Source organism: Ovis canadensis, chromosome 7 (assembly GCF_042477335.2).
Source record: "Ovis canadensis isolate MfBH-ARS-UI-01 breed Bighorn chromosome 7, ARS-UI_OviCan_v2, whole genome shotgun sequence".
Classification (NCBI taxonomy): Eukaryota; Metazoa; Chordata; class Mammalia; order Artiodactyla; family Bovidae; genus Ovis; species Ovis canadensis.
In genome coordinates, this window is record NC_091251.1 from 14596394 (window position 1) to 14624255 (window position 27862).

Below are 27862 nucleotides of genomic sequence, written 5' to 3' on the forward strand. Positions count from 1 at the left end.
AGCTTTCTTTATGGTCCAACTCACCACTGGAAAAATCATAGTATTGACTATATGGACTTTTGTCAGCAAAATCATGTCTCTGCTTTTTTTTTTTTTTGACATTTGATATGAGATTTATTTACATTTTAACATAAATTATTTGATCTGGGGGTCAGATATAATTTTTCATTTCAGCAGGACTTTCACATGATTGCAGTCACAAAATTGGCACTATTAACAAATAAAATCAGAGCTAGACAAAGTATGCAGTTTTATGCCAATTTAAATCTCAACAGGCACACTCCCTTCCCCCTACTCATGATGTTCAAAAGAATCTGCTGTGAGCTTACTAAAACGCAGGTCACAGATGACTGTTTACAAAATAAAACCTCTTTTCCTGGTGCTACTCGTTTTGTTGTAGAAAAATATTACAAATAAAAATTAGTGCTGTTCAAGGTGTTCATTTCAAAGTCACATATGATACGCAGGTTCAAGCCAGCTTTTCCTTCTGTATAAAGACATCACAATACACAAAATGAAGACTGAATTACTGATCAACCACTTCCCCCTCGATAATGACACAGTTTACTATGCTGACATTAAAAATGAGAGTGAAAACATTTCCAGGTATTGAGTACATGTATAATTTGCTCCTAGTCTGAAATTCAGAAAAAAATGCTACAGAAACATGATAAAATTTATATTTCTTCGTGATACAAGAAATTTGTCTAAAAAATTTGTAATTATAAAACAAAGTTGCTCTTTATAAAGAAATGGCTAACTTTTTTCCCCCCATGGTTAGATTCTTACTTGGAGATGACTCCAATTTTCAGTTGGGCTCTCTTTTCCTGGGGGTGTGGGGAGAGGTGGATCATAATTATACAGCACATTCAATAAACCTAGGGATGTTCCAGAGGACTACAGCGCACAATCTGCCAAACTGTAATAGTTTCGTGTCTTGTGATTATGTAAATTTTAAAGAAAAGAGGTCTCTTACAAGCTATATACAGCAGTTTACACTTCAGTGTTTCTCTCTCACACAGTTCAAATTGATTGATGACAAGCACTTGTCACATAAACTTCTGTAGGCGCATCTCCATTCCGTCGCTTCACTGGAGGGGCAAGGTCTTCTGTGGGATCATATTCTGGATTCCATTTCCTGAATAAGCGGGACTGTATAATATACCAGTTCTTCCCAATCATGTTTATGCCATGCTGCATTCCGTATATCTTCCCTGGTCTGAAGATCTTTGTAAGCCCAAAGATGGTGCACCATATAGAGCTGCCCAATTTGGGAGAAGAAGCCTCCAACCGCTTCATTACCATCCTGTCTGAAGCGAAGAGCACAAGCCCAGTGATTGCAAGCCCAGTTATTGCCCCATTGAAACATAGTTCCTGGTTGGAGCTGGCAGGATCTGAGTTCATATATGTTCAGTCCGGACTGTGGGATGGGCTCATTCCAGAAACTGAATGCCACCCGCGGCTGATTCTCAAGAGAGGCCTGTTGCTTCTTGCCTTACGGAATTCCAAAATTCCTGATTTTCTGAGTTTATTCATCACCTCAGTGAGGGCTGGATAGCCTCCTTCATACCTCCTAAGGTGAACAGCTAGATCCTGCTCAGCATACCACGTGTTCCAAGTCCCCACCAAAGCAGACGGGTAATGTTTATCTTCATGAAGCTTTGGCAACAACTCTTGACAAATTTTGTTGTATGCTTCTAGGCGTTCCGATGTCACATTGTGAACCTGTAATTTGTACAGACTGCTGGTTTCCTTTTTGGCTAGGAGGTTAGAGTGAGCATCTTTCTTTGGGTTAACTTTCTGGACAAACAAGGATTTTAGCCAGCCATCCTTTCGAGGTCTGTTATTGGGAGATGTCAGTTTCCAGAGCTGGGGCAGGAGGTGGCAGGGACTGGCCTGCCCAGGAAGCCGCTGCCCAGGGTGCGCAGCCCTCCAGCTGCCGTCTTGCTCAGGTGCCTCGCTCCCAGGTCTCTGCTTTTTAATGTGCTGTCTAGAGTGTCAGACTTTATTTTGGGGGGCTCCAAAATCACTGCAGATGGTGACTGCAGCCATGAAATTAAAAGATGCTTACTGCTTGGACAGAAAGTTATGACCAACCTAGACAGCATATTAAAAAGCAGAGATATTACTTTGCCAACAAAGTTCCGTCTAGTCAAGGCTGTGGTTTTTCCAGTGGTCATGTATGGATGTGAGAGTTGGACTGTGAAGAAGGCTGAGCGCCGAAGAATTGATGCTTTTGAACTGTGGTGTTGGAGAAGACTCTTGAGAGTCCTTTGGACTACAAGGAGATACAACCAGTCCATTCTGAAGGAGGTCAACCCTGGGATTTCTTTGGAAGGAATGGTGTTAAAGCTGAAACTCCAGTCAGTACTTTGGCCATCTCATGTAAAGAGTTGACTCACTGGAAAAGACCCTGATGCTGGGAAGGATTGGGGGCAGGAGGAAAAGGGGATGACAGAGGATGAGATGGCTGGATGGCATCACCGACTTGATGGACGTAGGTCTGAGTGAACTCCAGGAGTTGGTGATGGACAGGGAGGCCTGGCGAGCTGTGATTCATGGGGTCACAAAGAGTCGGACATGACTGAGCGACTGAACTGAACTGAACTGAGGGTGGTCATAGCTTTTCTTTCAAGGAGCAAGCCTCTTTAATTTCATGGCAGCAGTCACCATCTGCAGTAACTTTGGAGCCCAAGAAAATAAAGGTTTCTCACTGTTGACATTTTTCCCCCATCTATTTGCATGAAGTGATGGGACCGGATGCCATGATCTTAGTTTTTGAGTGTTGAGTTTTAAGTCAGCTTTCTCACTCTCCTGTTTCACCTTCATCAAGAAGCTTTAGCTCCTCTTTGCTTTCTGCCATTAGGGTGGTGTCATCTGCATATCTGAGGTTATTCATGTTACTCCCAGCAATCTTGAAAATATATAGTCTCATGAAAATGAAGAGGCCATGGTTCTCTTATGACAGAAGCCTCTGGGGTCAAGCATTGCTTTTATTAGTGTTTGGTCCAAGTCTTTTTGCTTGACTTTATGACTTTTGGTGGATGCTTAATAAAACATTAGTTTAATACGTGTATGAATGAACCATGAATGTGAATAAACATGTTTTGGTTTCTAAACAAGGCCTCTTAAATTATATACAAATAACTATAAAATATGCCATGGTTAGCTAATAAAAGAAATGTCATATACACGCAGCAAACCCAGAAGAGTTTGATATCATCTCATTGAACTCTACAGCCAGAGAATCACCTAGAAGAACACTAAAATATCACTGATGGAGAAAAAACCAGTGGGAGAAGTAAACTTGAATGAATGGAAAGTGAACTCAAAACATTTTATTTTAAAAATTGAAGTTTTATTTTTCTCAAGTTAATGTAACTCAGAATAGACTGTGGTCTAACAGAGGTCAAGCTCTCTCCTTAATAATAACAGCAAGAAGCCCTTTGTGCTGTTTCCTCCAGCTGCTTTAACAAATTTCCACAAATTTAGTGACTTAAAACAACACCAATTTGGAAAAGATCTTGATGCTGTGAAAGATTGAAGACAAAAGGAGAAGAGGGAAGCAGAGGATGAGATAAATAGCATCACTGACTCAATGAACATGAGTTTGAGCAAACTCCGGGAGATAGTGAAGGGCAGGAAAGCCTGGCGTGCTGCAGTCCGTGGCGGTCACAAAGAGTCAGACAAGACTTAACCACCAACAACAGCACGTTCCTAATGGTTTGTGTTATCTTGGGAATATTGTTTAAACCTATCTCAACTTCAGTTGGGAATGCATTTAGCTATGGGTAATAGAAAAGTTATCTTCATTAGTCTCTTAAATAAGGGTTTATAGTCTCACATAATAAAATCCAAAAATAGGCTGTTGAACCAGTATTTTTTTTTTTCTTTTCATTCCTGGTCACAAAATAGCTGTGGTAGTTCCAGTCCTCACAATCACATACAAAGCAGGAAGGGAGAGTGGAGGAGAGATTCAGCCGTAGTTCAGTTCCTTTAAGCAAAAACCAACACACGTACAGCCAAAAGGATGTCCCAGATGCCCTAGCTGATTTCTACTTCGTGAGACATGAGTCTGAACTGTAGCACATACTCCTACAGCAGGACCAGCAAGAATGAATGCCTGGACTGAAGCAGGGCAAGTTTTCTCTTGGACACACTGAGGATTTTGTTAGCAATGAGGTTGGGATGATGGAATGAACGGATGTCAGGCAGGCACCCAATTGTGTCTACCACGTTCCCACTTTGCAAAATGAAGTTAGCAACACCTAACCTACAAACTCTGTACAGTCCTATGAGTTGTGTGTATGTGTGTGTTTTGTGTTAGTCACTCAGTCGTGTCCAGCTCTTCACGACCCCATGGACTGTATCCTACCGGGCTCCTCTGTCCATGGAAATCTCCAGTCAAGAATACTGGAGTGGGATCTTCCCAACTCAGGGATCAAACTTGGGTCTCCGTGAGGTTCTGATAGGATCACATATGTGGAAGAGCTTTGCAGAATGCCTTGCAAACTACTGAGTAGTTTATTTTATGCACAAATTAGAAAGTATTCTATCCTACACTCAACTAAGTACATAGTAGGTGCACAAGGATTTATTTAGATTTTATGTTGAAAAGTAAACTTACCCTCCACTTCTGACAGAGGCCTTTTATAAAATAATGCTATACACTGGGCTGATATGGTTTGTTCTTCTTTTGGAATGTATAGATTATCACCATGGTAATAACAGTATCCATAACAGCAAAGACTATCAACACTTCATTACAATTTAATGACAGAAAGGAAGGAAAAATATCTTGTCATTTTAGTTGTATGGGAGAATTTTGGTAAGAACACACTGTTACTTGGCCAGTAACATCTGTGCTTTTAAGAAAACCACACAAAAGCCAAAATATTGGTTTTATAGCTGATTGTAAAAAGTCATCATTCTGAGGCATAGTGTCCTGGAGTGTCACGGGGAGATAGGAGCCGAGTGGGAAACACATTTTGAATCATCCACATCACTTCCTGTGACTCTGGTCATTGGTCTTCATGCTCTGGAAGGAGGATACCTTCTGGTCCCTCAGCTAGTGAAAGCAAACTGCATCGCACCCTTAGGTTCCCTCTCATTTAATTTTTAAAGAACAATTTATCATGCTGTGAAGCTCTGTTAAATATTAGGCTAAAATTTATTTATTATTTGTTATGCTAAAGCTAATGAAGGGGACAACAGAGAACGAGTTGGTTGGATGGCTTCACTGACTCCATGGACATGAGTTTGAGCAAGCTTCAGGAGCTGGTGATGGACAGGGAGGCCTGGTGTGCTGCAGTCCATGGGGTTGCAAAGAGTTGGACACGACTGAGCAACGGAACTGAACTGACTGAAAAATAATGTAGTTTATGTCAATGGGGATAAAGGCTGGATTTATTTTCTTCATTTTACTAAGCATTATGACTTCATGAAGATTTAGTCAATAGAGTATAATCCATCATCATCATGACGTCTAATCCTTTATTACTTCAAAAGGCATCTCTAGACAATATTGATGTTTTTCCCCCATAGATAAGTTTATATTATCTCACCTGTAAAACTGACAATAGCTCCTTAATTATTCAAGAAGTCCATGTTCAAAAATATCCAGTTGTCTCCAATATACCTTTTAGATCTGGTTTATAATATATAGACATAGATTATATATAAAAATAGACTATATACGTAAATTTCATATATATGTGTGTGTGCATGTGAAAACCGTGTATGAAGCATATGAATTGAATGAAACAAGGAATTGTTTTATGGTATTATGTAGGCTGGCAAGTCTGAAATCTGAAGAGCAAGCTGGCAGGTTAGATAGTCTCAGGCAGGAGCTTCTCCCTCAAGGAAACCTCAGTTTTTCTTTTAAGGCCTTTCAACTGATTAAATGAAACCCATCCACATTATCCCATGGATAATCTCTTTTCCTTAAAGTCAAGTGATTGTAGGCATTAACCACATCTATAAAATACATCCATAGTGATGCCTAGATCAGTGGTTAGCTGAAATCTGTCTGCTGTAGCCTAGCCAAGTTGACACCTAGAACTGAATTTCAGTGTTGTTTAGCTTTTTCTTCTAGTCCTGTGGTGTCCTACATGGTGACCACCAGCTCCTAATAAGCACTTGAAATATAGTTAGTCTGAACTCTAGAGTGCAATCCATACCAAATTTAGAAGACATAGTACAAATAAAGAGTATAAATGATCTCATTAATATTTTTTTATTTGGTTATCATTGTTTTTATTATTGCTTATATGAAATGATAGTATTTGAGGTATGCTGGATTAAAAATGTATTAACCACTACAATTAATTTTATTGATTCATTTTACTTTTTAAAGTAGATGACTAGACAATTTTAAATAATATATGTGGCAACATAAATATGTGGGGAGGGCAGTGCTACTCTAGCCTCTGTATTTTCTGTAGCCTAGAAATTAGACGCTAAAGATTTGATTCAGTTCAGTTCAGTTCAGTTCAGTCGCTCAGTTAGATTAAGTCTGAAAGTGAAAGTGAAGTCACTCAGTCGTGTCCGACTCTTTGCGACCCCATGGACTATAGCCTATCAGGCTCCTCTGTCCATGGGATTTCCAGGCAAGAGTGCTGAAGTGGATTGCCATTTCCTTCTCCAGATTAAGTCTAAACTATCCCCGTAAGACTGCATTGTCATGGAACTTCACATGGAGTAGAAAGTTATTATCTTTGCATGTACTATTAGTGATTTAGAGCTTGGTCGCAGGATTAAGGTGATGAACGCTGAGTCTCCCACGGTAAAATTAGGTTTATCTCCTTGTGACCAGAAGGAAATCCACATGGGGTCACTTTGCTGCCATAAGGACATTCTGTTTCTAATTGCCAATTTACCTAATGATTTCAATAGCCATTGATAATCCTTGCTTAAATAAATAATTTCATCAGAGATTTCAAAAATAGCTCATGTTCAATTTTGTCATTTCTTGTACGTGAGTAATTACCATTCGTCCATCAAGTAGAGGGTTCCTGTTTAACTCAGATCATTTGCTATAAATACTTATTGAAAAGATTCTTGTCTCTTTCCTTTCATTCTTACCTCTCTCCGTCAATTGCCAGTTTTCAGTGTAAAGAACTGATTCAGTGAATACCATAAATGATGATAAATTACTTTTTTCTTGGTTTCTCTTTTTTCAATATCATTATAAACTTGTGGGTTTTCTTTACATACAGAATATCTTTCAGTCAGCTTCAATCATTATTCTCTTCGACGCTTGAGTTTTTATACTTAAACTATGGGTGGCCCTTCAGTTTGGTTCCAGTGTCCTCTGACACAATCTCATTGATCCTGGGAAAGCAATATATCCCAGACCAGACTCACCATGTGCCTTCCTGCTCATATTTGAATCAATCATTTCTTTAAAAAAGCCTTGTATCAGGAAATGTGTTTAGAAACTAAGATCTTGTGCTTAGAGTCATAACTTTATTTACTTGTAATTTTATCTGAATTTTACAGTCATAAATTTGGGGTTGAAAAAATGAAGTTTTATTTCCCTATCAGCAACCTGAATTTCCACTGATGTTAGTAAACTCTTTCCCATCCAATTAAATTCAGTCCCTTCTGGATTTTTCTTAGGCTTAGTTGGATTAAAATTCAATCAAATTTAGATCTCTTTTGTTTTTTTGCAATCCTTACCTTTTCCCCAAAGATAGTATAGATGTCAGGGTTGGGAAACACGAGTGTTTTCTGTTATCCTAGAACCTAAAAGGAGGCGTCATATTCATGCGTAGGATGCCAGCCTTTGAGAATAGCACAGGATCCTTTTTCAGCAGCATCCACACCTAAGATGTGTGTGTTCTCTCTGTTCCTTGGGCCCCAGGTCTCTGCAGTGCTCTCTGTCCGAGCTGCTAAGAATTTCTAGGTCTAATCATCCATTCACAACTGCTGCCACCTGCATCTGGATTGGAAGAACATTTAGGATGCTCTCTTCCCCTCCCTCTGGGCTCCCTCTGGGCCTGTCTTCCTGTTCCTTACCACATATTTCTACTTTAATGCTGGCTTCTCTTGAAGTGTTTTGTCTCCTACCCAAGACAATAAATACCACTAATTTTGGTGTAGGAGGCCAAAAGAAACACGAAGAAAGAAAGACTTGTGTTATTGTTTCCAAATATTGCTTTGCTGCACATCATTTTGGAAAGATTTGCTATTCCCTGCCTTAGCGCCTACCCTTTCTCACCTCCAGAATTTTGCTCATGTGTTCTTTTTGCATAGATTGACCTTTCCTACTCCCTCCCAGGCTCTGTATATTCAGATCCACCCATTCTTTGGGCCCACACAAGCCTAGAAAATAGTCCTTTCTCCTTCTATTCTAATTATACTTCATTTCTACCTTTCTTGTTGAACTTATTATTTTATTCATTATTCATTCTATGAGCATATACTAAGAATTTTCTTCCTACCAAGGCTTTTGTGCCTTTAAAATCTGAACTGGATTGTATATTCTTTGGAAGGAGAATCAGTGTCTAGTTCATCGTTGTATTTCTGTGCTCATCAGATATTCACTCAGGAAGGCTGAGTGAATAAGCATGTAAATTGCTGACCACCCAGACTGCACGAACCTTCCATTTTCTCTAGCTCCTAGGGCTCAGATGCCTAAATTCTTGGCTTTCCATACTTCTCTTTCAAACCTACTTTTGTCTGCACCTATTTTCTCTTTTTCCTTTCTAAGAGGAGAAAGAGATCCGTTTTCAACCTCAGACAAACCTTTCTACTCATCTTATGTCTAGAATACATCTCCTAATTTCCCTAGGATCTTGATTCAGCAGTGATCTCCCTTGTTCTCTCTTTACCCTTCCTGTTAGCTCTTTCCACTCAGCACATAAACAGGCTCTAGTGTTTCAGATCTTTTAAAGCCTTGTCCCTCTCTTACCCTAAAATGCTCCTACCTGCCTCTCTATCTTCATCTCCTGTAACTTGCAGCCCTAAAGCTACGTTCCTGTCATGCTGAAATATCTGACCCTCTATCTTAGTTCACCTGTCTTTTTTACTTTTCATATGCTCTTTTGCTTGAATACCTTCTCATTCTTTGCCTCCAAGTCTCAGCTCAAGCATTCTCTCCTCTGAGGAGTCCTCTACGGCTCCCACAGAAGAGATGGTCATAATTTCACCAGGTTCAACTCCCTTCTATAATTTCACCAGTTTCAGATGTGTTATAATTATCTGTTGATTTATCTGCCTCCCGCAAGTGACTGTGGGATCCTTGTGGGCAGTTACATGGTCTTATTAATAACATGTGTATTCCCAGTGGTTGGCTGTAGTAGGTCCTAAGGGTTTTAATTGATATACTGATTAATGAATAAACCAATGAGACTGACCATCTCCTTGTCTCTAGCTGCTCCACTGTGCCCAGGAAAAATCCGATGGTAGTTCAAGCCAACGTGTGTTCTTCCTGTAGCCAGTTCTGGCAAGGGCACCCTGACCTTGGCAAGGTTGTGTTATGTATTGAGTAGGAAATCAACTAACTTTCTTGTTTGTGTAATAGGCGGCCAAGGGAAAGATGTCTGTGTGTGGTGAGGACAGCAAATGAAAAGACCTTCTGTGCAAGGAATGTTCCTCTCTTTCATTTCACAGGAGTTACCTCCTTGGAATGTAAACCCTAATTCAAGGAGGGTTACAACAAATCTTGCTCACAAGGGCTAGGACAAGTAGACGGTTGTGGAAATCTTTATTCCAGTGTCTGAACTTTCTGCTAAAGCAAATCGGAAAAGAAAAAGAAAAAAAAACCTCATAATTATCCATCTTGGCTATAAGTCCTTTCTACCATTCATTGAGAATAAGTACTAGGGGAAAAAACCTAAAAAATAATCTAACAAAACCCATTCATTTTGCCCACCCTAATTCACATTTTGAAGATGAAGAGTCTAAGGTCCAGAGTAGTGGGAGGAAACCTGTCCAGGGTCTTGCAACCGGCAACTGGCAAAACTGTTATTTGATCTCAGGTTTCCTGATATCCCACCCAATACCTTTTCCACTTCATTATGCTAATTATATGCATAAATAGAAAAAGTACATGAAGAGGAAAAGAGATGCCCACAGCAGCTGGAATGTATTATGATACTGTAAGGAAATTTAACAACATACGTATGATTCCAAACATTACTGCATTTGTCATTTCCTTCTATGGATCTATGGCCTAAGTGTTGATCTTTCCTGATACTAAAAATATTTTAGTTTGAAATAATTGTTTCACATTTTGGTTCTTCAACTACAAAATGCATGGTTCTACTTTGGAAGGATCATGAAATCAATGACAGAATTAATATGTGATAATGAAGCACAGTATTTCATAATGAAGTTGCCAGATTACCATTAGATAGCTCTTAAGAGCTGGGAAGGGTCTGAAGTTCTGCCATCCTTACAACCTTTCAAGTCAGCTTCATGGCTGCTGATGGAGACACAAAACCCCTGGGTTAGAATCATGAGTTAATCAGTCCTGGCAAGAGCAATAGTCGGAGCGCATTTGCCCTTGCACTGGTTTCCTGAACCCCAAGTCCTGCAGGGCAACATGGAGAAGGCTGGTGACGTCAGCGCTCACAGTAGGTGGGTGACAGCAGAGCCTGGAGGCCAGGGGGTCTGAGTCTTCCATAATAGGGAGTAAGCCTGGCTGCCTTTTGCTGTAAAGGGAGATACCGTCTCTATCTCCAGAGGCTGCCTGCTGTACAAACAAAAACTATCCCTGGAAAACTCATCTGAAACAAAGATTGTCAGACTCTCTATTTATAAAACATGCAAAACCAAGATGGACCCACAGGATATCCCCTTGTACTAATATCTGCCTACTCATTTCTTTACAGTCTTGGCTTCTGGTGATTTTTTTCCAGGAGTATGCCAGCAGAAGCTGGGGCCACTCTGCTTAATCTGGCTGAGAGAAGCTGGGACTGAATCTGTGAATTAGTCTTACACAGCATTTAATTAAGGATACTCTCACCAAAACTTCAAGCAACAGGATGAGGCCATCTGCTGTGCTTACTTTAATTGTGCACCTAGGGCTCAGGCCCACTTAGCTAAATAAATCCCATAAACCATCCGTGTCTACTGTAGAAAGTGTCAAGTGGTTTCTCCTTGAATTGCTTGGCCTGAGGCATTAATCCAGGTGCAGTAAGATGTATTAGTGATTGGACAGATTCCATCTTGGCCTGCACGGAGGAAGGAAGTCTAGGAAGATTCTGTCCTCCAGACTAACTCTGGCCTGTGGATTGAGACTAACCTAAATGCCTTCCAGCACCAAAGTGAGTCATCAATCAGTTCAACTAAAGTCAGGGGGAAAACGTGTATTGTCTTTTTTAGTTGAAGGATTCCTTTCGTAGGGAAAACTGTCTTGAGGGTGCCCTTAGATTACAAGGCAGTTCTCCCTCTGAGAGTTTTCCCTGAAGTAGCCTTATTTTGGAGAGGTCATTGCGGCTGTCTGAGGACTTCATGATCTAGAAGTGGCATTTCTTTCCACACTTTTAGGTCTCCTACGACCATCTCTAGGGTGCAAAGCACTGTGTTTTAAGGAGGGTGGCAAGTTAGTGCCTGCCTTTCACAAAGAAATACAGTCCCGGGCAAGCCGCTGTTGTTTACCATCCTTGGAGCAGATGGGGCAGACTTCAGTCAGGGGCACGGGCTGCCAGAGCCTCATAGCCCATGTGCCCTCACAGCCAGCCCACAGTTCCAGCTTCACTATAGGAATTGAGTCTAATCCTTGTTTTTGGAGGAACTGCCTGAGTGTGTTCAACTTTACCTATTTGTCCATGATACCATCTAGATGGCATTCATCCAGTCTATGGAAAGACTGAATGTCAACTATGGGGCTAGGAGTAAAGAGATCCAGAGAGGCTGGCAGATACTTTGCATGGAAAGTGCAGAAGCTGGGGCCTTTAAAAGCCATACAGAGGTTGTTTATGTCTACCACTTTGGCCTGTATGGGTCACTTGGCAAGCACTGTACCCAACCAAGTGACCGTTATCCTTAGGCCATCATTGGACGATGTAAAACCCACAAGAGAACAAGATGGTAGCACCAGAATTAGGTTTGGATCCTCTAGGTTCCTATTAATCCAGCTGCCACCAAGATGCTGCACCAGTCAGGTTGGCCTGAGGTTGCCATTAGGGAAAAGAGAGAAGTATCATGTCCAGAAATGTCAGGGTGGAACCTCCAGTTTTCAAAACAGATGTACATACTTCCTGATTATTACTCAGAACATGTCTGAGAGAAGATGATTCCTTTCTGGGGGGTAGCCACATTCAGTGAACAAACCTCCTTGTTAAAAAATTTGTAGGCCAGGAGGTGAGACAGGTAGTCAGAAATCTTTGGGCTTTGTTCTTTGAGAAGGTCAACACTCCACAGTGCAACAAGTCTATGGATGGTAGGGAGAGTGAAAAGTCCGTTGAATACACTGCCAACCAGCCCACTATAGAGTGGTTTTTGCAGTGAAACTCATATATTTTCAAACTCTAAAAAGCAGAAAACATGACACAAGTTAGTTTTAAGCACCAGAATGGTATGACCAAGACCAACTGGTGGGGCTGAAACAGTAACATGGGATTTTGTGAGCATTTCAGTGGAAGAGAGGAACTACCGATAGCCCCAAGAAAGAATAAAAAATCCAACTCAGTCTTTCAGGAGCAGATGGAGACACATGCATGCAGTGTGGCCTCCTTCACCTTGAGACAGACAGGTCAGCTTTCGGCAGGAATCACAAATCTGGCATGTAGCAGTAGCCTTGGAATTAGAAAAAGTGTTTTTGCTTTTGCCCAATCTATGATGGTGGACATGTTTCCATATCTGGTAAAACATGGATTTAGATGGGAATAGTATCAAAGTGCGTGGTGCAGCTTGATTACAGTTGTCTCATTGAAGAACAAGCCCTTACTGTGGGTGTCTACATGAGTGACCCAAATGGTTGAATCAGCAGCTGTAATTTATTTTTGCTATTCACAGCCCCAAAGAGGGGCTTTCCAAAAATGCTAGGCCATTAGTAGCAACCCAAGAGTCAACAAAAATGGAAGAAGGTTCATCAAAGGGAGTATTGGAAAAGACCAGCTTTAATCCTGACCATTGAGGAGAGCATCCATGCATACTTTTGATTCCACATTGATGGCGTTGAGATTGAAGTACCACAGGAGCACTTGGACACCATTAGGTTTCAACTGGACTGAGCCATGGGTGAGCCAGTCATTTAGGGAAACCTCTGTGCATTGTTGATCTCATTGAACTAGTGGCTTTGTCTTAAGCAACGTCAATTCAGTTCAGTCACTTAGTCGTGTCCGACTCTTTGCGACCCCATGGACTGCAGCACGCCAGGCCCCCTTATCCATCACCAACTCCTGGGGTTTACTGAAATGCATGTCCATTGAGTCAGTGATGCCATCCAACCATCTCATTCTCTGTTGCCCCCTTCTCCTCCTGCCTTCACTCTTTCCCAGCATTGGGATATTTTCTAATGAGTCACTTCTTCGCATCAGGTGGCCAAAGTACTGGAGTTTCAGCTTCAACATCAGTCTTTCCAATGAATATTCAGGACTGACTTCCTTTAGGGTGGTCTGGCTGGATCTCCTTGAAGTCCAAGGGACTCTCAAGGGTCTTCTCCAACACCACAGTTCAAAAGCATCAAATTTTTGACACTCAGCTTTCTTTATAGTCCAACTCTCACATCCATACATGACTGCTGGAAAAACCATAACTTTGACTAGGCGGACCTTTGTTGGCAAAGTAATGTCTCTGCTTGTTAATATGCTGTCTATGTTGGTCATAACTTTTCTACAAAGGAGCAAATGTCTTAATTTCATGGCCATAGTCACCATCTGCAGTGATTTTGGAGCCCAAGAAAATAAAGTCTATCACTGTTTCCATATTTTCTCCACTATTTGCCATTAAGTGATGGGACCAGGTGCCATGATCTTTATTTTCTGAATGTTGAGTTTTAATCCAACTTTTTCACTCTCCTCTTTCACTTTCATCAAGAGGCTCTTTAGTTCTTCTTTGCTTTCTGCCATAAGGATGGTGTCATCTGTGTATCTGAGGTTATTGATATTTCCCCTGGCAATCTTGATTCCAGCTTGTGCTTCATCCAGCCCAGTGTTTCTCATGATGTACTCTGCATATAAGTTAAATAAGCAGGGTGACAATATACAGCCTTGACATACTCCTTTCTGTACTGGGAACCAGTCTGTTGTTCCATGTCCAGTTCTAACTGTTCCTTCCTGACCTACATACAGATTTCTCAAGAGGCAGGCCAGGTGGTCTGGTATTTCTATCTCTCTCAGAATTTCCCAGAGTTTTTTGTGGTTAACACAGTCAAAAGCTTTGGCATAGTCAATAAAGCAGAAATGGATGTTTTTCTGGAACTCTCTTGCTTTTTCAATGATCCAATGGATGTTGGCAATTTGATTTCTGGTTCCTCTGCCTTTTCTAAATCCAGCTTTAATGTCTGGAAGTTCAAGGTGCACATACTGTTGAAGCCTGGCTTGGAGAATTTTGAACATTACTATGCCAGCGTGTGAGATAAATGCAATTGTGTGCTAGTTTGAGAATTCTTTGGCATTGCCTTTCTTAGGGATTGGAGTAAAAACTGACCTTTTCCTGTCCTGTGGCCACTGCTGAGTTTTCCAAATTTGCTGGCATATGAAGGAAGCACTTTCACAGCATCATCTTTTAGGATTTGAAATAACTCAATGGGAATTCCATCACCTCCACTAGCTTTGTTTGTAGTGATACTTCCTAAGGCCCACTTGACTTCACATTCCAGGATGTCTGGCTTTAGGTGAGTGATCACACCATCATGATGATCTGGTTCATGATCTTTTTTGTATAGTTATGTGTATTCTTGTCTTCTCAATATCTTCTGCTTCTGTTAGGTCCATACCATTTCTGTCCTTTTGTGTGCATCTTTGCATGAAATGTTCCCTTGGTATCTCTCACTTTCTTGAAGAGATCTTCAGACTTTCCCATTCTATTGTTTATTTCTTTGTATTGATCTCTGAGGAAAGCTTTCCTATCTCTCCTTGCTATTCTTTGGAATTCTGCATTCAGATGGGTATATCTTTCCTTTTCTCCTTTGCCTTCGCTTCTCTTCTTTTCACAGCTATTTGTTAGGTCTCCTCAGACAGCCATTTTGCCTGTTTGCATTTCTTTTCCTTGGTCTTGATCCCTGCCTCCTGTACATGTCACGAACCTCCATCCACAGTTCTTCAGGCCCTCTGTCTATCAGATCTAATCCCTTGAATCTATTTGTCACTTCCACTGTATAATCATAAGGGATTTGATTTAGGTCATACCTGAATGGGCTAGTGGTTTTCCCTACTTTCTTCAATTTAAGTCTGGATTTGGCAATCAGGAGTTCATGGTCTGAGCCAGAGTCGGCTCCTGGTCTTGTTTTTTGCTGACTGTATAGAGCTTCTCTGTCGTTGGCTGCAAAGAATATAATCAATCTGATTTTGGTATTGACCATCTGGTGATCTCCATGTGTTGAATCTTCTCTTGTGTTGTTGGAAGAGGGTGTTTGCTCTGACCAGTGAGTTCTCTTGGCAAAGCTTTATTCGCCTTTGCCCTGCTTCATTCTGTACTCCAAGGTCAAATTTGCCTGTTACTCCAGGTATTTCTTTTGCACTTCCTACTTCTGTATTCCAGTCCCCTATAATTGAAAGGGCATCTTTTTTGGGTGTTAGTTATAGAAGGTCTTGTAGGTCTTCATATAACCATTCAACTTCAACATTACTTGTCAGGGCATAGACTTGGATTACTGTGATATTGAATGGTAGTGTGATAAATAAAGTTTCCCGCAGGAGGATGGCTGTCATTTTTTCATATCAAGCCAAGATACTCCTTGGGCTAGGTTAGCTGTATCTTGAGCATTTCATTTTCATTTGACAAGTGAGGCCTGTTGTGATGTGCCATTCACACCCTATTAATTGTTGTGTCTGAGTTGATGGCACTATATAATGGAATTATCAGCCTAAAGAGTTACAAGGGTTCCATGGGTCAGGTGCTCAGTGTCAACAGGAGCCCAGGAGCAAACTAAGAGCTGCTTTTCAAAAGGGATGTGCCCAGTAACTTTCTCAGAGAAGTGATGGGTCCAGAAGCATAGGAGTGCCCCTGGTGGAAGTGCCCCAGAGGAAGGCATCTTCTGCCAGAGGCTCCAGTGGGCCAAATCATTGGCCAGAAGCATATAGCTCCAAGAGGCCATTAAGGTTGTAAAGCCCTATTTGGGATGGGCTAGAGAGAAGGCAATGGCACCCCACTCTGGTACTCTTGCCTGGCAAATCCCATGGGCAGAGGAGCCTGGTAGGCTGCAGTCCATGGGGTCGCTAAGAGTCGGATGCAACCTAGCAACTTCACTTTCACTTTTCACTTTCATGCATTGGAGAAGGAAATGGCAACCCACTCCAGTGTTCTTGCCTGGAGAATCCCAGGGACGGGGGAGCCTGGTGGGCTGCCGTCTATGGGGTCGCACAGAGTCAGACACAACTGAAGCGACTTAGCAGCAGCAGTAGCAGAGAGATGATTAGAAAGCAATTTGCAGGTTTTTTTTTTGTTTGGTTTTGTTTTTTTAACACTTCTCTACATGCAGCTTTTACCAGTCAGAATTCCTTCTGGCACTTATGGGACAAAATGTACAAGCATATAACATATTAGTTCTGCTAATAGTGTCAGTTGGAGAATCAGCAACAACAGTACATTGAATTGGTCCAAATGCCCCACCCATAAAGTGACGTTAGCTTCCCTGTCCCACTGTGGGCCCTGCCACTACTTGGTAGTAGAATTCTGAATCCTCATGGTAGTAGAATCCTGCCCCTCATGGAACTGGTAGAACGGTGAACTGGACATCTATATCCAACAAAGTCATAAAAGTTTGAGTCTCTCTCCTCCCTGAAATTTCTCAGCATACTCAAATGGGTCTATCTAGCAACTGGAGACAAGAAGACCTTGCTTCACCTCTAATCATACTTTCTTTTAAAGTCCTTTAGCCTGGAGAGAAGGGAGGGATCAAGGGGCAGGGAGGGAGAAGATGGCTCTGTTCCAGGAAACACATCTTTGCAGTCACTTTCTGGTTAGAGTGCCTTGGCAGTGGACCATGGTTCCATCAGATGAACTTCCAATGTTTTGGGCTCACTTAATTCTCTGGGTTGAAAGATGAGATCATCATGACAGATACCATCAGGTCAGTTTGGGGTGCCTTCTGACTCAGCTGTGGCAATCACATTGCTTTCTAGCTCAGACATATTTGCTCCTGTTGCCTGATTGGGCTTTGTTCTTTGAGTGATGCTTTTTTATTTTAAAGGATTACTCCTTAATTTGGGGCATTTCCTGATTCTTCATTGTAATAAAAGCTCTTAAATTTTCACCTGCTTTTAATGTATGTTCTAGGAGAATTTTTCAGGGAGGTAGGGCCAATCATAAGTGTGTATCTAGATTGCTTTGGGTAAGTTTCTCATCCTCTAGTGAGTTACCTTCGTCAGCATTGTAAATCCAATATAGAGCAGTAAGCGCTCATATCATGGTCAATAACACATCTGTAGTTTCTTACAGGAGTTTGTCTATGGCAGAATATGTGGGTGAGGTAGCTGAGTTTAAAGGACCACGAATGGGTTGGACAAATTCAGTAGCTGTTCTATGTCTAGGTCCTCTGTCCTCTAACACAGAGGACTAACAGGATGAATGGGATGCTAGCCGTCAGCCTAGGGGCTGAGTTCAGGTAAGGTCTGGACTGTCATAGGGTCAGACACAAATAGGTAGTAATATTTACTTTTTGAGCTCATCCGTTGTTAGGTAAGAAATTTAATGAGAGAACTGAACTTAGAAGAGAAAGAGTGTATATGAAGGGACAGAATCGGGACTCAAAGATTGAAATCCCATTGGGAACTTGATATATTTCGGTGCAGATTGGGAAGAAGTCTCAGGAACATTGTCTTTATGGGCCAGTGGGGGTCAGGTTCTCTTGGAGGAACAGGTTCAAGATAATCATCTCTTACTGGTCTTCTGAAATAAAACACTAGCTAGTTTCCCTGAGTTCAGACTCTCCCCCTGCCAATACCTCTTCCAGGTGGCTGCCAGAGTTCCATTTATGAAACCCAAACCTTATTGCGTCGGTGCACTGTTTGAAAACCCTTTGGGCTTCCACTGCAAAATAATGAAGTCTGAACTCTTTGCAGGGCATATAACGTACTTCGCAAGCTGGACTGTCTGCTCTGCAGCCTCATCTCTTATGTCTCCCTAACATGTACCCAGTGTTCTAGCCACATGGAATTATCTGTTTTCCCCTGAATACACTGGGCTCTTTTATGCCAGTTTGCCTTTACTGTCTTGCCTGGAATGACCTTGCCTTTCTCTGCCTGGAAAACTACTAGGCTCAGCTCAGTCTCCCCTCTAGATGGTTCTCTGGCCGGCAGGCTGCGCTGCTGTGGTATCACACGCACATGGGTTATGATGCTGTGGTAGGGCAGAGGCTCTGTCGGTGTTGCCACCAGACTGTGACCTTTTTGAAGGAACTTGTCTTATTGATTTTGGTAGCCCTGCTGCCTGCTGCAGTCTTTGGCATATAGTGGGCACTCATTCAATATTTGTTGAATCCATTTATATCTTTATGGTGCACATGATTATTTCCTTGAAGCAAGAAATATTTCATTTTATCCTGTTAAAAAGGACCCAAGTTTTGGATTATAATAAATAATAACATCAATCCATCAGATACAATATTAATGACTTTATATTAGATATTCATTTTTCATTTCCAAAGCAATCAGCAGTAACTGCTGTAATTAAACACTCTAATCTTTAAGGTTATTAAGTGTGAAATTAAGCTGAAGTCATCCAAGGGACAGTAGGTGAACATTGTTTTAGAGAATGAATGTTTATGAGTTTTTTTTTTTAAAGAGATACATGTCATACATATACTACATAGATTTTTTTCTGCTATACTCTTTACTTGTTCCCCAAAGCAGCACCTCCAACACTCCATACAACCTTTCTCTTCATTCCTTGCCTAAAAAACAAATATCCAAAAGGAATAGAGATATTGTGTCGAAGTATCCATAAATACAAAAGATATTCATGGAAGCACTATTTGAAATGTTGTCTGAAGGAACATTTGGAAAACATTCTTCTTGTGCACTTGGTAAGGTACTGAATCTCCAGAGGATGCACAGCATTTATTCTTCCTGAAGAACAATTTGACTTGACCATTTTCCGGAAAAGCACAGAAAATGGAAGATCTTGGTGACCTTGGAGGAATAGCCTAGTTTCTCAGTATCTTAGTCATTGGATGACTAGTTTGTGAAAAACATTCTTTGATTCTGCTAGAGACCCTTCATGCTAAATATTATCAAAGTGTAATTAAGAAAAAAATGGCATCCCTTAACAATCCTTTGGATGGCTTCCCTAGCTGGCTCAGCAGTAAAGAGAGCCACCTGCCAGTGCAGGAGATGCAGGTGGGGTCACTAGATTGGGAAGATCCCCTGGAGGAGGAAATGGCAACCCACTCCAGTATTCTTGCCTGGAAAATCCCATGGACAGGGGAGCGTGGTGGGCTACAGTCCATGGGGTAGCAAAAGAGTCATCTGTAACTTAGCGACTGAACAACAATAATCTTTCTTACGTGACATACTGACCTGCACGGTTCCCTGACACTAAACTGCAGGCACACGTAGCATACAGACCAAAAGTGCACACCCCTACACTGATCAATATTGTACAGTGGTGCCCATTTTTCCACAAGGAAAGACTGACACAGTTAGAGCAAAACAGTCCTTCAGTATATAAGAAAGTCAACACCAACCAACCACATTTTCCCACTGAGGATGGGGAAGCCTGCTACGAATAAGCAGTTAGAACTGGTTTTCAGGAAAACATTTGTTTTCTACTTTTACTCTGGTCCACAAGAACACATCTTCAAATAAGAAAAGAAATCCTGGTTATGAAAAAGGAAATCTAACAAGTACTCACTGAGTGTTGTCACATATTTTGTACCTGAAGTCATTCAGTACCCATTTTAACCTTCTTCCAACTTGTCTTCTTCCACTAGAGAGGCTTGAAAGATAAAAATTATACTTGCATTCTCCCTTGCTATACAGACGTGTGACCTAGGTGCTACCAGTCAGATGGCTCTGAATAACATTTGAAAACTAAAATGAGAAACCCAAGGCTTTAGTCTTAGAGAGAGAATAGATCTTCTGACATGCGCAGTGGAGTTGGAAGCTGGTTCTTTTGAAATAGCTATGGTAGGAGTTGTGTTCATATCTTAACATGCTCAGTACTAAATTTGGGGCAGTAGCTCAGCTGGTAAAGAATCTGCCTGCAATGCAAGAGACCCCGGTTTGATTCCTGGGTCGGGAAGATCCTCTGGAGAAGGGACAGGCTACACACTCCAGTGTTCTTGGGCTTCCCTGATGACTCAGCTGGTAAAGAATCCACCTGCAATGTGGGAGACCTGGGTTCGATCCCTGGGTTGGGAAGATCCTCTGGAGAAAGGAACAGCTACCCACTCCAGTATTCTGGCCTGGAGAGTTCCATGGACTGAATAGTCCATGGGGTCTCAGAGTCAGACACGACTGAACAACTTTCACTTTCACTTTTCTTTCATGGTATGAGTTGAAAGTTTTTCCTGCCTTCGCTGTGCCTGGCTTGGTAGTATCCAAGTCTGGTTCTCTAGACCACATGGAGATACGAAAGCTACCAAAAATCCCCTTCTATTTTGACAAATTAGTGTCTTGTATTATTTGTAAACAAGAATTCTGCTTGTCTTTGGTGTACTAAAGACATATTTCCTGTTCTTTGGTATATTCTAGAAAGGGAGGTATATACTAAACACAGATAGAATGAGAAACATATAATTGCAACTGTGGAGTTAAAATGGAAGAAAGTATAGGGAGATATGGGCCCTCCCAGGTGGCACCAGTGGTAAAGAAGTCATCTGACATTGCAGGAGATGTAAGAGACATAGGTTCAATCCCTGGGTCAGAAAGATCCCCTGGAGGAGGGCATGGCAACTCATTTCAATATTCTTGCCTGGAGAATTCCGATGGACAGAGGAACCTGGGGGGCTATAGTCCATAGGATCGCAGAGTGAATTAGCACACACACATAGGGAGATATGGAAAATAATGGGATTGAAGTTTGAAACCGTGGCCCTCCTTTAATCTCCCAACCCAAATATCCATCAACCCACTTGCAACTAAGGACTAGGGAGAAACAAATGAGCATCTTGCTGCAGTATGAACATTGCTAGATGGATCTCTTCTGAAAATATAGAGAAACTTGGGCCTTTTTTTTTTCTCATTAAATGTCAAATGATCTAACATTACTATTCATAAATATGTATCATAACAGAATGCTAAAACAGTTTAAAGCTAAAGAAATTAGAGTCTGCGTGATAACTATGTAATATACATATCCTCTAATACAGCATCATTGTTCTCAATTCTGACCAGATAGGAAACAGTTAGTGAAGGATCTTATGTTCCTTCTCTGGTTATTAATTAACTTAAGTACAACATAGATGTAAAAAATTATAATGCATTTATTGAACTATTCATAGTTCTTTATATAGTGCTCTATATCTTAATCTTTTTCTACTGTGAGGAATTAATTATTTTAACTAATCCTATGTCCTGTGCACCTACCCACTCAAGGCCACATAACTTAACATTGTGTGCTAAAACTTACCTGGAGAAGAATATCAATGGTAGATACAAAAATTATACATGGAATTTAAAATATGAGATCCAAATCTGATGAATTTCCTTGGTCACACTCAAATTTGAAATATAATAAACTTCACATAAAAATCCTATTAAATTCCTAACAGGATTATATCCTCACCAGTTTTAACATAAATCTGCCCTCTCATCTATTTCTAAAGATAGAAAGCATAATGTACTTGAAAGAATACAGGCTTTGAAATCAAATAGACTGTGTTTCATTCCATTGTTGTCATTTACTAGGTCTATGGCCATGATCATATTACTTAATTTATCTGAATATCACTGTATAATGGAAAGAGTAATACCTACTTTACAAAGCTTCAGTTCACTTCAGTTCAGTTCAGTCGCTCAGTCGTGTCCGCTCTTTACGACCCCATGAATTGCAGCACGCTAGGCCTCCCTGTCCATCACCAACTCCGGAGTTCACTCAAACTCACGTCCATTGAGTCAGTGATGCCATCCAGACATCTCATCCTGTCATCCCCTTCTTCTTCTGTCCCCAGTCCCTCCCAGCATCAGAGTCTTTTCCAATGAGTCAACTCTTCGCATGAGGTGGTCAAAGTACTGGAGTTTCAGCTTTAGCATCATTCCTTCCAAAGAACATCCAGGACTGATTTCCTTTAGAATGGACTGGTTAGATCTCCTTGCACTCCAAGGGACTCTCAAGAGTCTTCTCCAACACCAGTTCAAAAGCATCAGTTCTTCAGCGCTCAGCTTTCTTCACAGTCCAACTCTCGCATCCATACGTGACCACTGGATAAACCATAGCCTTGACTAGATGGACCTTTGTTGGCAAAGTAATGTCTCTGCTTTTCAATATGCTGTCTAGGTTGGTCATAACTTTTCTTCCAAGGAGTAAGCGTCTTTTAATTTCATGCTTAAATATTAATATTTCCTTTCCCTTTTTCCCTAATTATCACTCCCTCCTCTGGCTTCTCAGAATTTCTGGAAAATAAGTGTTCATTTCATTAATCTGTTAAGTAATTTTAAAAGAAATTGTTTATCTATATGGATGTGTTTATTTATGTGTACAGTTACATGCCATCCTAAAATTAAACTCATAGAATACTTAAAAATGCACTTGTAACTAAGAAACATCTGTTAAGAAACTAATTGATTAGACTCTTATTTGTCATATGACTTCATAAAATAATGATTTTATTAGATTAAGTAAGAACTTGAGATTTTTTACGTCAGAGAACATATTGAGTTACTCCAGACTCCTCCTAGGAAATGTAAAACAATAAGAATTAAGTAATTTCTTGAAACCCCAAAAGTATCTGTGACAAATTATACTATACTCTTACAAAGAAGGATCAGTTCAAATAAATACATATTTTTCATTACTAATGAAATTATAAATAGTCCTAATTAATGAATAACTTTACATCTGATTATGAATCAAATAAAGTAACACATTTGGAACTATATAGTATATGTAATGCTTTTATTGAACTATTTGTAACATTCAGATATTCAATGTAACAGTTAGATATTCTTCTTTCTTAGGGAATAAGTGTATTGGAGAAAAATAAAAGATAAATACACATGACAGTTTTAATTGAGTCAGAATTTGTTGTTGTTCAGTCACTAAGTCGTGTCCAACTCTCTACAGCCCCATGGACTGCAGCACTCCAGGCTCATCTGTCCTCCGCTATCTCCCAGAGTTTGCTCAAATTCACGTTCATTGAGTTGGTGATGCTACTCAACCATCTCATCCTCTATCACCCACTTCTCCTCCCGCCTTCAATCTTTACCAGCATCAGGGCCTTTTCCAATGAATCAGTTCTTTGCTTCAGGTGGCCAAAGTACTGGTGCTTCAGCTTCAGCATCAGTCCTTCCAATGAATATTCAGGATTGATTTCCTTTAGGATGGACTGGTTGGATCTCCTTGCAGTCCAAGGGACTCTCAAGAGTCTTCTCCAGCATCATAATTTGAAAGCATCAATTCTTTGGCTCTCAGCCTTCTTTATTATCCAAATGTCACATCCATGCATGACTGCTGGAAAAACCATAGCTTTGACTATATGGACCTTAGTTGGCAATGCAGAATGAAATGGCACCCCACTCTAGTATTCTTGCCTGGAAAATCCCATGGATGGAGGAGCCTGGTAGGCTACAGTCCCTGGGGTCACAAAGAGTCGGACATGACTGAGCGACTTCACTTTCCTTAGCTGGCAAAGTGATGTCTCTGCTTTTTAATACACTCTCTAGGTTTGTCACAGCTTTCCTTCCAAAGAGCAACCATCTTTTAATTTCATGGCTGCAGTCGCCATCTCTAGTGATTTTGGAGTCAACAAAATAAAATCTGTCACTACTTGCAATTTTTCCCCTTCTATTTGTCATGGAGTGATGGCACTGGTTGCCATGATCATGGGTTTTGAATGTTGAGTTTCAAGCCAGTTTTTTCATTTTTCTCTTTCACCCTCATCAAGAGGCTCTTTAGTTCCTCTTCACTCTCTACCATTGGTGTGAATTTAGTGAATTGCAGTTGTCAGGGAGCTTCATCAGCTACTGGATTGCACAGTAGATAGATATATATGAACATCCACGGTTTTCAGTTTTATAATTTTACTTTATTCTTTTTTTTTTTAGATTCCAGTTCTCTGTTGATATTCTTCATCTTGTCATCTATGTTTTGTACACACTAATGGCAAGTATCTTAAAATCCTTGTAACTACAATTTTTTTTCTATTGATTTTGACTATTTGATCTTGTTGCCTGGTATGCTAGGCATTTTTAAAAATTATCATCATTATTTCATGGTGGACAGTGTCTACGTACAGTAAATTTCAGTTTCAAGCTGTGGATGATTTTAGGGTCCTACCAAGAGTATTTTCTTTAGATTTTGGCAGGCAGAGTAAAGACAGATCACCTCCACCCAATCTGATAGGAAACAGATCCGGAGCTGAGTTTCAGTCTCTGTAAGGACTGTTCAATTTCTCATCAGCCTACCTTCTAGGATGTAGCCTTTCTAGGGGTCCCAACTGATAGTCTGGGGGTATTTACCAGGGTTTTTGTCTCCCCAAGGCTCTTTTGGAATCTTCCCTGGTAGCTTAGACGGTAAAGCGTCTGCCTACAAATGCAGGACACCTGGGTTCAGTCCCTGGGTCCAGAAGATCTCCTGGAGAAGGAAATGGCAACCCACTCCTGTATTCTTACTTGGAAAATCCCATGGATGGAGGAACCTGGTTAGGCTACAGTTAATGGGGTCGCAAAGAGTCGGACATGACTGAACAACTTGACTCACTCAAGGCTCTTTTCAGCTTCAGTCTCAGATATTCTCCCAGTCTCTGCCCCCTCTAGCTTCTCAGTTTCTCAGAAGTACTGTAAATTTACAAATACCTTCAGCGAAAAGTAACACTAAATTTTAACCTCATTATTCCATACTTCCCCTCCCTCCAGGGTCGTAGATTCCTAATCTTCACTGCTTTTGTAGCTCTCTGATGCTGTCAGAGAGTTGATTAACATTTTTTTCCCCCAGATTCTCTGGGGAAATTTTCAGTGGGAGAGTTGGCCTGAAACAAGCTAGTATAAACCCTAACTGAAATTAGCCTATGCTTCTATAGGTATACGTTGATATATAGGCAACTCTTGCTAATACAGAATTTGATTAACCTGTTTGCAATTAACTGTGGCTTAAAATAATAAAAAGTGCATTAAAATATATGTATATACAGAAAGTATTTCATATTTCTAATATGTTTTCATATTAGAAAGGTTGTTGGTGCTGTTTAGAAAGCAACACACTCTACATAATTTTGCAGCTACTTGGGATCGTTCTGCTCTGTCAAAAAAAAAAAAAAAAAAAAAAACACAAAAAAACCAATATGTATATATAAGCATTTTTTCCTCCTGTAAACAGACTTTTCTGAGTCCCAAACCATAGCCGGGCAAGTAGCAAAGGCAAAATAGATCGAAGTAACTTCCAGTACCAGAGTCAGGCTGTGATGCTGAACAAATTAGATGAGGAGAGAAAGGAACATGAAACTAGTTATATCTCTTGCCCTGCTTGCTTCCTGTTTCTATATGTTAAAAAAAAAAAAAAAGCTCAGTTAAGAAATACCAGAAGCAGACATTTCAATAGAGTAACTGTTGGTATTTGGTTTTCTAACGAAATTTCTTTGATGTTTTTGCTCCTAAATATTTGTACTTTAATTTGTTTTACATAGTTGGGTGTAGATTAATAAATATAAATGTGTCCCTAAGTATGATTACATTGGTAACTTTAACTCAGATTACATTAAATCTATTTTAGACCACATTTGTAAGTTTCTTTTTTCATGTACACATCCCCATGACTTAAGCAACTCATTTAACACCAAAGAAAAGCATTGTTTTTTTTTTTTTAAAAAGAAAGGGTATAAAAAAATAGAACTAAAATGGGTGTATCAGGAGCTGTGTTTCATATTTCACACTCCTGATCAGTCATTAGACTTCATAATTCCTCAGAGCCCCAATCAGAAGTATAGAAATAGTGTCACAGAGAAAGCACGTGAGCCTGACAGGACTGCAGCTTCGCACAACCCCAGGAGGTACCAAAAGTGGACTGTGCATAATGACTTCTGAAGTCCTACGGGGCTGAAGCCCTGTGTCTAAGGCCAACATCTTGTCTGTTGATTCTCAGTCCTATGTATCTGAATTATCTAGTGAGCTTTGCAAAAACTTTTATTCCAGTCCTACTGAATTAGAATCTGAAAGACTGGAACCCAAAGATTTGTCTGTGTTTTTGAATGTAATCCAGTAAATTTTGCAGCACAGGCACGTTTGGAAACTTCCAGTCAAATTCATTCCTACCTCTGTTTCTAAGATGTTGTTACAGATTTAGAGTTTTGCTGTTTTCAGATATCATCTTTACCTGATGATTTTCCTTATCTTTTCTCAATAATCCACTTTAATCCTTGACATCTTTTATCAAAATATTTTTCATATCTTATCTAATAACATTAATATGTAATTGAAGTTTTTGTTAGTCTTAAACAATGGAGAAAGGCAGATCACACTTACACAATTTATTATTATCAAATATAAAATATTTTAAGTGGAAATACTAAAACTGGTATATCTATGATCAGTGATATGGGTACCAATTTTCTCTCTCTAAAAAAAAAAAGCAAATTGAGCTATAGCCTTCCCTTATCCCTTTCCATACCCTCCTTTACCAGAGGTAAAAGAAATTGGTATTTATCATTTTCATACACAGTTTGGTAACTGTTCACCTTGGAGACCTGCTGTGGATATGGGTACAGTCCCGGGCAAGATTTACACCCTCTCGCCTGGATTTTCAAGGGCCAGCGAGAACTCACCGGACACCGCTAGAATTGTGCGATTGTGCTATACATGTACACAGTCGACCCTCATTTGCTGAGACTCATTTGTAACCCCCAAGCCTGTACTCGGGAAGCTTTTGCAGTCATGTATAGAGTAGCAGAGCAGTGAAACATTTGAGGGACTGGATGTGCACATTCGCAGCTAAGATTGGCCAAAGCGAGTTCTGCCTTCTTGTTTTCGGTCTCATCCTATCAACAGGTGGTCTTTTTCTGGTCTATTTAGTGCCTTTGTTTTGCATTTGCCTTTTTGTGCCCTTTTCCTTTTTTTGGTGATGATTTTGCTGTTTAAAATGTCCCCTAAATTTAGTATTGAAGTGCTGTCTGATGTTCCTAAGGGCAAGAAGCCTGCAGTGTGCCTCACAGAGAAAACACATGTACTGGACAAGCTTTGTTTAGCCATGAGTTACAGTGCTGTCAGTGAATAGTGCTGTTCTCTATAAAAACACTGTCTATAAGCATGAGTTGACTTACATATATTGTGAAATGATTACCACATTGATTTTAGTTACTATCTATCTCCTCATATAGTTACGAAAAAGAAAAAATATCTTTTTCCTTGTCAGGAGAGCTATTAATATTAAAATTTACTCTGTAACAACGTTCACATATACCATACAGGAAGATCCCCTGGAGGAGGGCATGGCAACCCAGTCCAGTACTCTTGCCTGGAGAATCCCATGGAGAGAGGAGCCTGGCTGGCTACAGTCCACGGGGTCGCAAAGAGTCGGACACGACTGAGCGACTAGGCACAGCACAGCACAGCAATGCTAACTATAGTCATGTGTTTTACATAATATCCCCTGTGCTTAT

The 27862-nt window shown here is 40.5% G+C and overlaps 1 pseudogene; it reads right to left on the reverse strand.

The window, feature by feature from the left end:
* Window positions 1–1088: 1088 nt before the first annotated feature.
* LOC138443984 (protein NipSnap homolog 2 pseudogene) lies at window positions 1089–6898 on the reverse strand (annotated as a pseudogene).
* Window positions 6899–27862: the final 20964 nt, after the last annotated feature.